This window comes from Gossypium arboreum, chromosome 10, assembly GCF_025698485.1.
Source record: "Gossypium arboreum isolate Shixiya-1 chromosome 10, ASM2569848v2, whole genome shotgun sequence".
Classification (NCBI taxonomy): domain Eukaryota; kingdom Viridiplantae; phylum Streptophyta; class Magnoliopsida; order Malvales; family Malvaceae; genus Gossypium; species Gossypium arboreum.
In genome coordinates this window covers 43,919,404-43,931,109 of record NC_069079.1, presented here as the reverse complement: position 1 = coordinate 43,931,109, position 11,706 = coordinate 43,919,404, and the positions used below count along the sequence as shown (strand labels likewise).

The 11,706-nt window shown below is 35.3% G+C and overlaps 1 long non-coding RNA gene across 1 annotated transcript; it reads left to right on the top strand.

Annotated features, from left to right (window-relative positions):
* Positions 1-7,505: 7,505 nt before the first annotated feature.
* On the top strand, positions 7,506-8,652 carry LOC128282434 (uncharacterized). The gene is made up of 2 exons (XR_008272703.1): positions 7,506-7,733; positions 8,252-8,652. It is a non-coding gene; the product is annotated as an uncharacterized LOC128282434 (long non-coding RNA).
* The last annotated feature ends 3,054 nt before the right edge of the window (positions 8,653-11,706 follow it).

Genomic DNA, 11,706 nt, shown 5'->3' with positions numbered 1-11,706 from the left:
CATTGACGAATTCAAGGGATCGAAAGGAACATTCCACTGCGTCCTTGCTTACCTCCAGGTATGGTGCATCAGCAGAGATAGATGCGACAATGTCTTCTTCGCCCTCAACTGTGACCAAACAGCCATCCATGATAAATTTCACCTTTTGATGGAGGGATGATGGGACTGCTCCAGCAGAATGGATCCAAGGTCTTCCCAAAAGACAGTTATAAGAGGGTGTTATGTCCATGACTTGGAACTCGACATCATAAATGTAAGGGCCCACTTCCAAAGGGATTTCAATCTTTCCCATGACTTCGCGTCTCGTCCCGTCGAATGCCCTTACCATGGAATGACAGGGCCTTAAGTAGGACAAATCCATCCAGATTCGGAAAGCGTGGCGGTGGCATAACATTTAGCGCTGACCCATTATCGATGAGTACGTTTGGTATTATGTATCCCTTGCAACGAGTCGTGATATGCAGCGCTTTCACCAAGCCTCTACCATTTGGCGGTATCTCATCGTCACTAAAAGAGATGAAATTGTCCGCATTCAGATTGTTTACCCACCTATCAAGCTTTTCGACAGATATGTTGTTGGCCACATAAGCTTGATTTAACACCTTCAATAAAGCATTCCGGTGTGGCTCTGAGTTTAACAGCAGAGATAGGACTGAGATTTGCGCTGGCTGCTTACTCAATTGTTCCACCACACTATACTCGCTGTGCTTGATAAATTTCAAGAATTCTTGAGCTTCTTCCTCATTCACGGGCTTTTTAATTTCTTGCGCGGGTGGAATTTCTTGCTCGACTTCGACTTCGTGCATCACTGCTTTCCCTTTTTGCTTCAAGTCGCTACTTTTCTTTATCGGTTCAACTTCTTTAGAATAGCACCGTCCACTGCGGGTAAAATGACCTACTTCCCCAATGTCTTCAGTTGTGGGTTCAAGCTTTTCACCTTCAGGTGTAACGATGTTGACGTCGTACTTCAACGGTACTGTTTTATTGTCCTTATACGGGAAAGGAGATGGTACTTCAATTATCATTTTTGGTTTCACCGGCTCCTTCTTCGCTTCATAATAGATTATTAACGGTCGGTCGGCGCTATATGAGAAACCTGATGATTGATTGTCAGAGGCACATATTTCTCCACTATCGGCCTCTTTGGCTTTACAAAAAATCCCAATCTCCTTATTGTCCATCATACTTTGCAGTAAACTTCTGAATTCCTTGCAGGACTGAATGTTATGCTCCCCCATACCATGGAGCTCGCAAAAACTGTAACCTTTTGCATCTTTTTCTTTGGATACTCCGTTAAAACGACTGAGCAACCCTTTCTCACTTAGTATCTCCCAGATTCTCTGCAGAGGTGTTTGTACTTCAGAAACCCATCTTCTATTTTGTCGTTTATCCTCCTCTCCTACTGCGCTCACATTCCCTTTGGTGTGGTTTGGGAATGGATTCCCGGTCGTACTGCCAGTACCATCAAATTGCAAAATGCCCGCATCGATGAGCCCTTGAACTCTCCTTTTGAAAGCGAGACAATTCTCAGTAGAATGCCCTTGGTTCCCCGCATGGTATGCGCAACTAGCATTTGGGTCGTACCATTTCGGGTATGGAGGTTTAAGGGGGGCCATGTAGTGGGGAGATATCAATTGTTTCTCCAGAAGTTTTGGGTACAATTCCCCATATGATCTGAGGAATAGGGGTGAATTGTCTTGCTCTCTCGGATTGGGCCTTGTTGGTCTTGGCTCATTTCTGGGTTGGCTTTGAGTGGGTAGAGTGTTTTGTGGGAATGTGGTGACGGGCCTTTGGTCATTCATGGCGTATACAGGGTAGGAAGGAGGTGATGCTTGGTAGTGAGGAGGATAATAAAAATTCGGGGGTGGATAATTTCGAGGTCGGGGTTGATTAGGATACGAATTGGGAATGTAACGACTCCCAGTTCCCACCATGTGGGCTTCTGGCTCTTTCTTCCTTACGGGTGTTGCTTTTCTTGCGCCTTCTGATCCTTCCATTCTACCGCTCTTGACGGCATTCTCTATGAGTTCTCCGGATATCACGATATCCGAAAAATCCTTCGTAGCATTTCCCACCAGCTTGTCATAGAATGGTGCTTTCAGAGTATTGATGAAAAGGACTGTTATCTCGGTCTTAGTCGATGGAGGCTCCACTTGGGCGAGATATCTCTCCATCTTTTTGCATCTTGTCTAAAGGATTCTGCTGGTTTCTTCTCTATCATTTGCAAGGTCATACGGTCGGCACCATCTCGATACATGCTTGTCTTGATCGCAAAATGCTGACGCCAAATCCTTCCAGGATCGAATCTTTTCTCTACTAAGTTGATTGTACCACCGGAGAGCTGACCCTGTTAGACTATCTTGAAAGCAATGTATGAGTAGTTTATCCTCGTGCACATAACCGGTCATTTTTCGGCAAAACATGACCAGATGCGCCTTTGGACATCTTGTCCCGTCATACTTCTCAAAATCAGGCACTTTAAACTTCGGGGGCAAAATCAGATCGGGTACCAAGCTGAGTTCCTTGGCACCTAGTGCGGAGAAGACTTCAGTGCCTTCTATCGCTTTGAGTCTTTCCTCTAGACTCCTATATTTTGCGTCATGGTTATCCGATTTCAACTTGGCTACCTCTGCTGGGTCATCCAGATCTGGAACTAGTGGATCAGCAGGACTAGCCCCTGGGTTTGACGCGAATATTCCTTGTCCCAAATTGGTGGGTGGAGCAGGTGGCATAGGTCGATGTTCCAAGCCAGTGGGTTCCCCTTGAATATACCCTCTTTGTGTTGTATATGCGAGCGGTGGAGTGAATCTTGGGGGATAGAGTGGATCCTGATCGTGGTGAATTCTTGATCGAGATTCTTCAATGTCAGGACTTCGCATGGGTCCCTTTCCTTTAACTAAGGCTGACATCATCTCCATCATCTTGGCCATTTGATCTCTTTGCTCGAGTGATTCCTCTCGAGATCTTACCATTAGGTCTCTCGTTTCTTGTTGCGATTTGGCCAGTTGCTCTTGCAATTCCTTTTGAGCCCTTTCCAACCTTTCAATTTTCTCATTGAATTCAGCCTCCATCACTCTAGCTTTTCGGCGCGTTTTATACTGATGACGTGGTTCCAGTCTTGTGGTATTACAACTGCGAATTATATATTTTGTCTTCAGTGACCGAATACGGAATATGCAATGTATGGATGAATGCATGAATGAATGCACGAATGTCAAAATGTTAGTTATGCAAGGAGTGCAAAAAATTGGTGTTAATTTCAAGGTAGCCCCATATTTAGGCATTTCATTTATCAACATAGTCTATTACACAAAGTTTCCTATTTTTCCAACGGTTACACAAATTTCCTAGCCACATTGCCTTGTTTCTTCACTTGTTCTAAAAACTCCGATATGCTCGATCTTTGGCTCGGAGGGAATTGGCAACTGAGAACTTCGGCTTCATCTGATAATTGAACAACTTGCATAGCCGCTTTGCAATTTCATTGATCAAGAAGCCGAGTTGCATTTCTTTTTCTTTGAGAGTTCCTTCATACGCGTAAATGTCCCTATCGTACTGCTCACTCTTTTCTCCTAGAGCCTTCAGGAGGTTATCTAATTGTTGTTGATGAGATTGCAGCATATTTTCTAGATCTCGTGTTTTCCTTTTTAATTCTTGATGTTCAGACTGACTATTCGCCAATTCTGCAGTCGCTATTTCATACTCGGCGTTCTTCCTTCTTAACTCTATCACGGTAGCCTTGACCTTTTCCTCCTCTTTCTTTGCTTTTCCTTCCAAAACTCCATTCCTCCCTTGATATTGCTAATTTCTTCCTTCCATTCTCATTGTCGACTTGCCCAACCCACTATTCTTTATAGTGTTTCTTAATTTCTTGTTTTCCAAATGAAGGTCTCTTAAGTCGTTTCTCACAATCTCGGCTTCTCTTTGTACTTTTTCGCTTTTGGATCTTTCAATCGAACTTGATCTTCAGTTGATAGTTTTCTTCTTGAAGGGCACTAAGGTCCCGAGACATCTTGTCCTTTTCTCGTTCGAATTCTTGTCTTGCCATTTCTAGCCCAGATGGCGTTTCCTCCGAGAAAGGATTCTGGATGGTGTAGTTTGTTGGCGAGATTTGCTGACTATTTACCCGTTGCTTCCTCCATATATCGTAATCTTGGGTAAGGGTATCAGCATACAAAGCTAATTCCATGTAATGAATTTCCTTCCAAGACTTTGCAGCGTCTCGGACTCTCTTCATATACCCTTCACCCGCGAAAGTGAACTCGAACTGTGCTAATCCTCCAGTCGCGGGGAGGAATTGTCGCGAAGAAAATTGCCTCTGGACCAATAGCGGAGCATATCCAACTCCTCCCCATAACCCAAGTAAAGGTACCCAATCTTGGCTTCCACATTTGTATAGCAGAACTGAAGGACGGATCCAGGGTGCTCTCCATGTTATGTCCTCGGCGCGAAGATTCTGAAAGACTGATACCCAATGTTGCTCGGTGACTTCCTTCGGCCATTCTTTCTTGAGATAAGCTTCTAGCGGGGAGAATGTTTTAGAAAACATATGGAACGGAGTGCGCTCTACCTTCCAGAAGTGACTCAAAATCCAAACGTTGAGCAACTGCGCGCATCCGATAAATCGTCCCTCCCCTTTTTTTCGACAACTACTAAGGGACCTGAAGGTCTCGGCTAGGATGGTCGGGACAGGGTTGATTCCTTGTTTTAACCTTTCGAAGAAATCAACTACTGCGACTTCGAGATGTCCGAGAACTTTTGGGAAAATGACCAAACCATAAATGGCTAAAGCGAATAAATTTACCCTTTTCAAGATGTCGGGATGGTTTGAGCCAAATCTCGTAAGGAGGACCATGGAATGCAAATGGTTTCATTCTTCTTCTTTATCATTTTTCAGCCCATGCATCGGTCATGTCTGTCGGTCTCACTAACTTTTTCTTGAAGGTCATCGGCTTAGGCTCCTTCACATATATTTTGCCGAATTGTACATTGTCGATGCGGAGTAAAGCAGCATACTCTTCTATGGTTGGAGTCATGTCTTCTTGATTGAAGGTGAAACACTGATAAGCTGGGTCCCAAAACCGAACCATGGCTTGAATCAACTGTTCATCTACACAGATGGTGATCAGGTGAGCTATATCTCCGTACCTTTCGGTGAAAATGCCCTTAGTATCTGAATCCCACTGGTTCCAAATTTGAACCAAATCTTCGAGGTTATTTTGGCGAACATTCACAGTTATTTGTTCGGGTAAATTGGCAGCACACCCTTCCACAAGACTATCCCCTTCGTCCCTCTGAGTTTTTAGAGACCAGTCCCGAACCACAGCATTCTTCTCGGTTATTTGTGTAATTGACTCCTCCATCAGAAACCCGTTTTTTGGCAACCAACCTTAATCAACACCTTCCTAATATGATGCCTATGATGCATGATGAAAGTAAAAATAAAAACAAACAAACTTGGTTAGTAAACACAACAAATATAATTTGAAGAACAAACTAAACTACCCAATCCAATTATTTTGCATAAACAGTGTAAATGAAAGGCAAAAGGCATTTTCCCCGTGTACTTATTTTGGCGACTATAAGCGGACAGAGGTTCGGCATGGCTCTAATTGGATAGCTCGTATGGTTCATCATATGCAGTCTCGGTTCTAGACAGGTACTCGAATTGCTCGTACTATCATCTTGCTAAGATTAGCACGAAGCCTCGGTCATAACCCATCACAGGCTCACGAGTTCAATTCGAGGGATTACATTTACTTATGCCTATGCGGAGGGACAAGTTAACTCACGAAAGCATAAGTCATATGGAACCCGAAAGTATTCACTAGCCTGTGCGGAGGGACGAGTTAACTCACGAAGGCGTAGCGTTTACTTTCACTTAAACGGACGGAGCCCGGGTAGAGAGCTCATGTTATGCAACAAAAATGCACGTGCACGGTGTGTGGGGAGAAACTTGCAAATTAAAAAACTAAACCAAAACTGAAATCACAAAAATTTAAAGCTGAAAAACAACCGGATAAAACAAGTTAAGATATATACAACACGATGCAAATGCATGATTTTTTTGAAAACAAAAAATTTGAAGATCACGACTAAATGTTAATTTGAACAAGGAACTTTGAAAATTTTGACAACGCGAGTTTAATTCGACTCGACTATCAAAAAGGCGTCCCCAGTGGAGTCGCCAGCTGTAGCGACGTAAAAATTTTAGCTTTCGGTCGCTAATTGAGGTAATTTATTGGAAATTTGAAAAACTGACTTTCGTCTTTTTTTAAAAGGAGTCGCCACCGATCTTTTTTAGGTGTGATCGGACACCTAATAAATCATCTTTTTGAAAAGAAAATTTATTTGAACAAAAATGAAGGCCAAATTTGGGTCTACGCAAAAATCCAGAGAAAAATAGGGTTCGGGAGTCGGTTACGCACGAGGAAGGTATTAGCACCCTCGCGACGCCCAAAATTGGTATCTTGTTAAACACGCGTTGTCTTTAATTTCAAAGAACGAATTCAATTTAATATTTAATCATGATCCAATTGAAAAATGAGAAATTTTAAAACACGAAAATTTTAAAACACGAAAATTTTTGAAACACGAATTTTTTTAGAAAAACACGAAAAATTTTGGAAACACGAAAAGTTTACAACACCGAATTTTGACAAATTACCTATCCTCATCTGCATCTTAAAAATAAAATTTGATTACTTACCAATAATCACAAAAATAAATATCCTATTTCAAAACACAAGAATTTTTAAGTTTTTCGATTTTTTTAAAAAGGACGTCGCATTTTTAACACGAGCCAATGATATTCACCCAACATAGCGATGAAATCGATGGCTTAATGTTGAATCGGTACATCGCCTTATTTTTAAATTAATTAAAACATGAAAAAAATATTTCTAAAGTGAGAATTTAAAATAGATAAACGACGCAAACAATGATATCATTAATGAAAGATATTAACATGGAATATTAGAAACTGGAATAACAATAATAATAATATTTCCAAAAAGAAAATAAAAACAAATCATGTACTAATAATAAGAAGAAAATGATATACTTGGTAATGATAATATAAAATAATATGTGCGTAAAAGATACTTCATATGTATGCATATAATAATAATAATAATAATAATATCTACAATAAAAGAAAATATTAGAAATGTACAATATATATATATATATATATAAAATATTTACAATAATGATGTAAATAAACAACATATAAAATATTTGAAATAACATATAAATGAAACATAAAAAGGTTAAAAATGAATTAAATAGATTTAGGACATGGTTAAAAACAAATGAAAATTGGGTATAAAATATAAATATTGGATAGTTAATTAGGGATCAAAATGAAAACCAAACAAGATCTGAGGGCCAAATTTAAAAAAACAAAGGAAGATAAAAATGGGGGTTAATTGAATGAGGTTGCGAGGAAGGAGGACTAAACACATAAATTTCCCTTTTAGGGAAAGTGCACAGACCCCACCCACCAAACAAAAACATGCCGTTTCAACACCATTACAAAGATTTTTTTTTTTTGTGTTTCATTTTCAACCCCCAATCTAAAAAAACAAAAAAAGCTTCCATGCTCTCTTCCCCTCCCTTAAAATCCTCTTAAGCATTTTCTTCTCCGGTGGAATCCCGGTCACTGGGCCACCGCCGTTGGTCGCGCCGCCACCGTCGCCGACCACCGCGCATGGTGGCCGGAAGTTCAAAAGGTAACTTTTTTTGTTTTTTTTTCTTAATAATATATATATATGTATATGTATATAGAAAGAAGAAAAAAAAACAAAGAAAAAAGAAAAAAAAATTCGAAAAAAGAGAGAAAAAAATGCAAACCTTTTTATTGATTTTTTTCTTTGTATTCGAAGTTCGGAGGGATTTTTGTGTTTTTCTCTTTTTCAATCTTTGTAAAATCCCCCTCGTTACAAATGATAGATTTTGGCTTTTTTTTTTTGCTGGAAATGTTTTGCTGGAATTTTCTTTGCTGGAATTTTTTTTTTGGCTGGAAATTTTTTTTTTTGGCTGGAATTTTTTTGCTGCTGGAATTTTTTTGCTGGAAAATTTTTTTTTGCTGCTGGAATTTTTTGCTGGAAAATTTTTTTGCTGCTGGAATTTTTTTGCTGGAAAATTTTTTTTTGCTTCCCCCCCCCTTTTTTATACTTGTTTTCATGGCTTTTATAGCCTTTACACTTTCATTTTCTATTAGTTTCTATCTCTTTATTGCTGCTTGCAGGGTAAGGAGGTGCCAGGCATGCGGGGATGGTGTTGGCAGAAGCATGGGGTGTGGTAGCTGACATGGTGGTGACCAAAGATGGTGCTAGTGTCAGATGAAAGTGAGGTGTGGTAGCTTGTTGTCTGTTTCTCTTCTTTTTTTTTTTTTTTTTTTATGTTGGGCTAGTTGAGTTTGTGATTTGGGCTAGGGTTTGGGTTTCTGCTGGGTCTTGGGTAGGTTAGTTGGGTTTTTAGTCCTTGGGTTAGGTTGGGTTATGGGCTAAGAGATTTGTTGGGTTTAGCTTGTTGGGTCTGTTGTAAAAAGGTAATTGGGTTGTTTGGTTTAGGGCCCAAAATTGGCTTGTACAATTACAACGTCATTTTTTTTATTACATGATTGCTAAATGAGTTTTTTTTTTTAAATTTTAAGATGTCACACCGGTAAGTTTAATAGAATAATTTTAATGGTTTTAACAATTGAATTTGGATTTTGAAATATGAAATATGGAAGGACTAAATTTCTAAAAATAAAAATAGAAAGACTAAAATCCCAATATTTGAAGAGTATAATGACTTAGAGCATATTTTAACCTATATTATTATTAATTTTTGAACAATGTCATTATAGGTTCTAATCGTACATGCTCTTTTTAAGACAATACCTAGAACTACTCATAGCTCCTCCCTAACCTATAAATAGGAGGATAATGTGCTTCAGCACACTTAAACTCACATCCTCCTATATTAACAACAGTGCTCATGTTCTCAATTGGCAACCTATATTATATTTTAAATATTGCATAAGATAAACTTTACCTATTAATATGCAAATCTTTATTAATATAATTTTTATAAATAAAAATTCAGGTATTTTTTTATATTTATACTATTATTTAAGTTTTTCTTGATTTAATGTCATCAACAATCGTGTTATTAACTCGGTTAATGAAATTATGAAAATATTTTTTGTAATTGAAATAAAATATATTTTTAGGGTACTTTAGCTTTTTATTTTAACTAAAACCAATAAAAATATGCATATGGTGGAGTTTGAACTCAAACCAATTGAATTAGTAAAACCTTGAATTTACTACTCAACCAAAATTTTATTTTAATATATTTTTTTATATATTTTTATTTTAAAATGCACAATTTATTACATTCATGAGTTGTATATATAAATAATGTTGTTGATTGAGTTGATGTTATAAGTTAACCCACCATTTACTTAAGATTGATGATGATATCATGATAAATAATTGTACGCCATTTACTTAAGATTGATGATGATATCATGATAAATAATTGTACTCATAAAATATTCTTACTATGATGTATTTATATGTTTAAATTTTATGTTACAATTGGAACGATTTTTCATTTTAATATTGTACAAATATATTTCATTTGTTATTATTAATTAGTTTCAAGTCATATATTTAATTATTTATTGCATGTTATTTTCAAACACGCCTTTGTTTTTTAAATATGTGATTTTCACATGTATAAATAAAATTACTATTTATTTTATAAAACTTTATTTAGTGTATAATTAAAAAAAAGCTCTCATGTAGACAAATATTGTTAAGATGAATGAAGAGTAAATATTGAACTATGAAACTTAAATAGATTATAATTTAAAGGAAAGTAAACGATACAAAAGTTAACTACAACTAATATATGTTTATTTATTTTAAAATTTACAAACTGAAGTTCCCAAACTTTTAGCTTCTCAATAACTATTAGTCGATCCAACTTTATCACTTTAATTAAACCTTTTTTTTTTTGTATATTATAATTTTGGGAGAAGAGATTAGTTGAACAAGGTTTCTAACCCTAATTTTTATTTAGGAAAGTTTTGAGAGCAGTTGGTATTGTTTAGAATTTAGAATTTGTCTTATTTATTATGTTTAAGTAAAGTATTTTGATTATTTGCTTGAGAATATTTTATATTATTTAATCTTGTGATTATAATAGGAGAAGAGATTCGATAAAACAAGATTATTTTTCAAGGATCCTAATGTGATCTATTTATCTTATATATTGATATATGCAATCTAAGAAGATGTGAACTGACTTTATGAAGATTTTTTATGCAATTTAATGTGCACCATTTTCATGAACAAGGATTGAATCGTCAACCACATAACTAAGGGATGAGAAAATAACTATCTCATCACATCTTATTACCGATAATAATTAATTATTTAATATAATACCTATTTAAATTATAGTAATCATAATAATGTTTATTAAAGCATTTGATAGAGTAGTAGGTAAAAAAATTATAGATTGTTAATAAGGTTATACAATGAGCAATACAGCCTAATTGTCTTCAATTAATGTTCTGTGTAACAATTAATATTTATCACCAAATCAAGGTTAGCATCAATGCTTTCTTTAAAGGGAGAAACATTTCTTCAACTAAATACTTTGAATTATTACAGAAATGATTAGGCATTATCCTTTATAAGCAACCTCTTATAATTCTTATAAATGGAGTAGTTAGCAGCAGTCCATTAGGCCCCTTCATTCCTTGAATTTAACTCCCATCACTACTTATTTGTTCTTTTTTATCCAATATTCAACAAATTTATTATAAATTATACCAATAAAAACCCAACATGTTATGCTATTATCAAATCTCAAATAGAGTTTGTTATCAACTAAAACTGACTTCACACCAATTCATTTGTATAAAACATGAAACTCAAATTATAATAATAAAATAAATTAAAATTATTTCTTTTAAAAAACTCACTTTACAATTTTTTTCTAATTTTTCTTTTAAAATATATATTTTAAGTTATGATAAAATTTAATTTTATATAAAATAAATTAAATTTAATTCGTGATTTAACTCCTAAATTAATTAGTTTTCTCATTTTAGTATTCAATTTTTTTGTGTACTTGAATACTTAAATTATTATTTTGTCTCATTTTATCATTGAAAAGCTCAATGCTAATTAATAAGAATGTGACATGTGGTGGTAGATGATATCACCTACTTTGATAGTCTAAGTATTAAAATAGATAAAAAAAATTAAAAGGATAAATAAAATTATAAATGAATTTTGATTCAATGTGCAATTTAGATATATAAAATTTTGATTTTGGTTTAAATACGTTCATAAAAATTTGATTTTATTCAATTCTACACATTTAAAGAAATGATTTTATCAATTTATTTTTATATTTGATAAGTATAATTATTTATATATGTAATATATAAATATAAAATGGTGTTATACAAAAGGTGATGTTAGTGATTTGTGAAAATTAAATCAAATCAAAATATCTTGTATAAAATTACACAAAATTATTAAACATTTATGTACAATATCATATATTAACTAAAATTTATGTATAATTTTAAAATTTATGTTGAATTAAAAATGAGATAATTTGAAGGTTAAATAGTAAATAAAAGCCAATAAATTGTTAACATAATAAAATAATTTAATAAAGAGGACACAA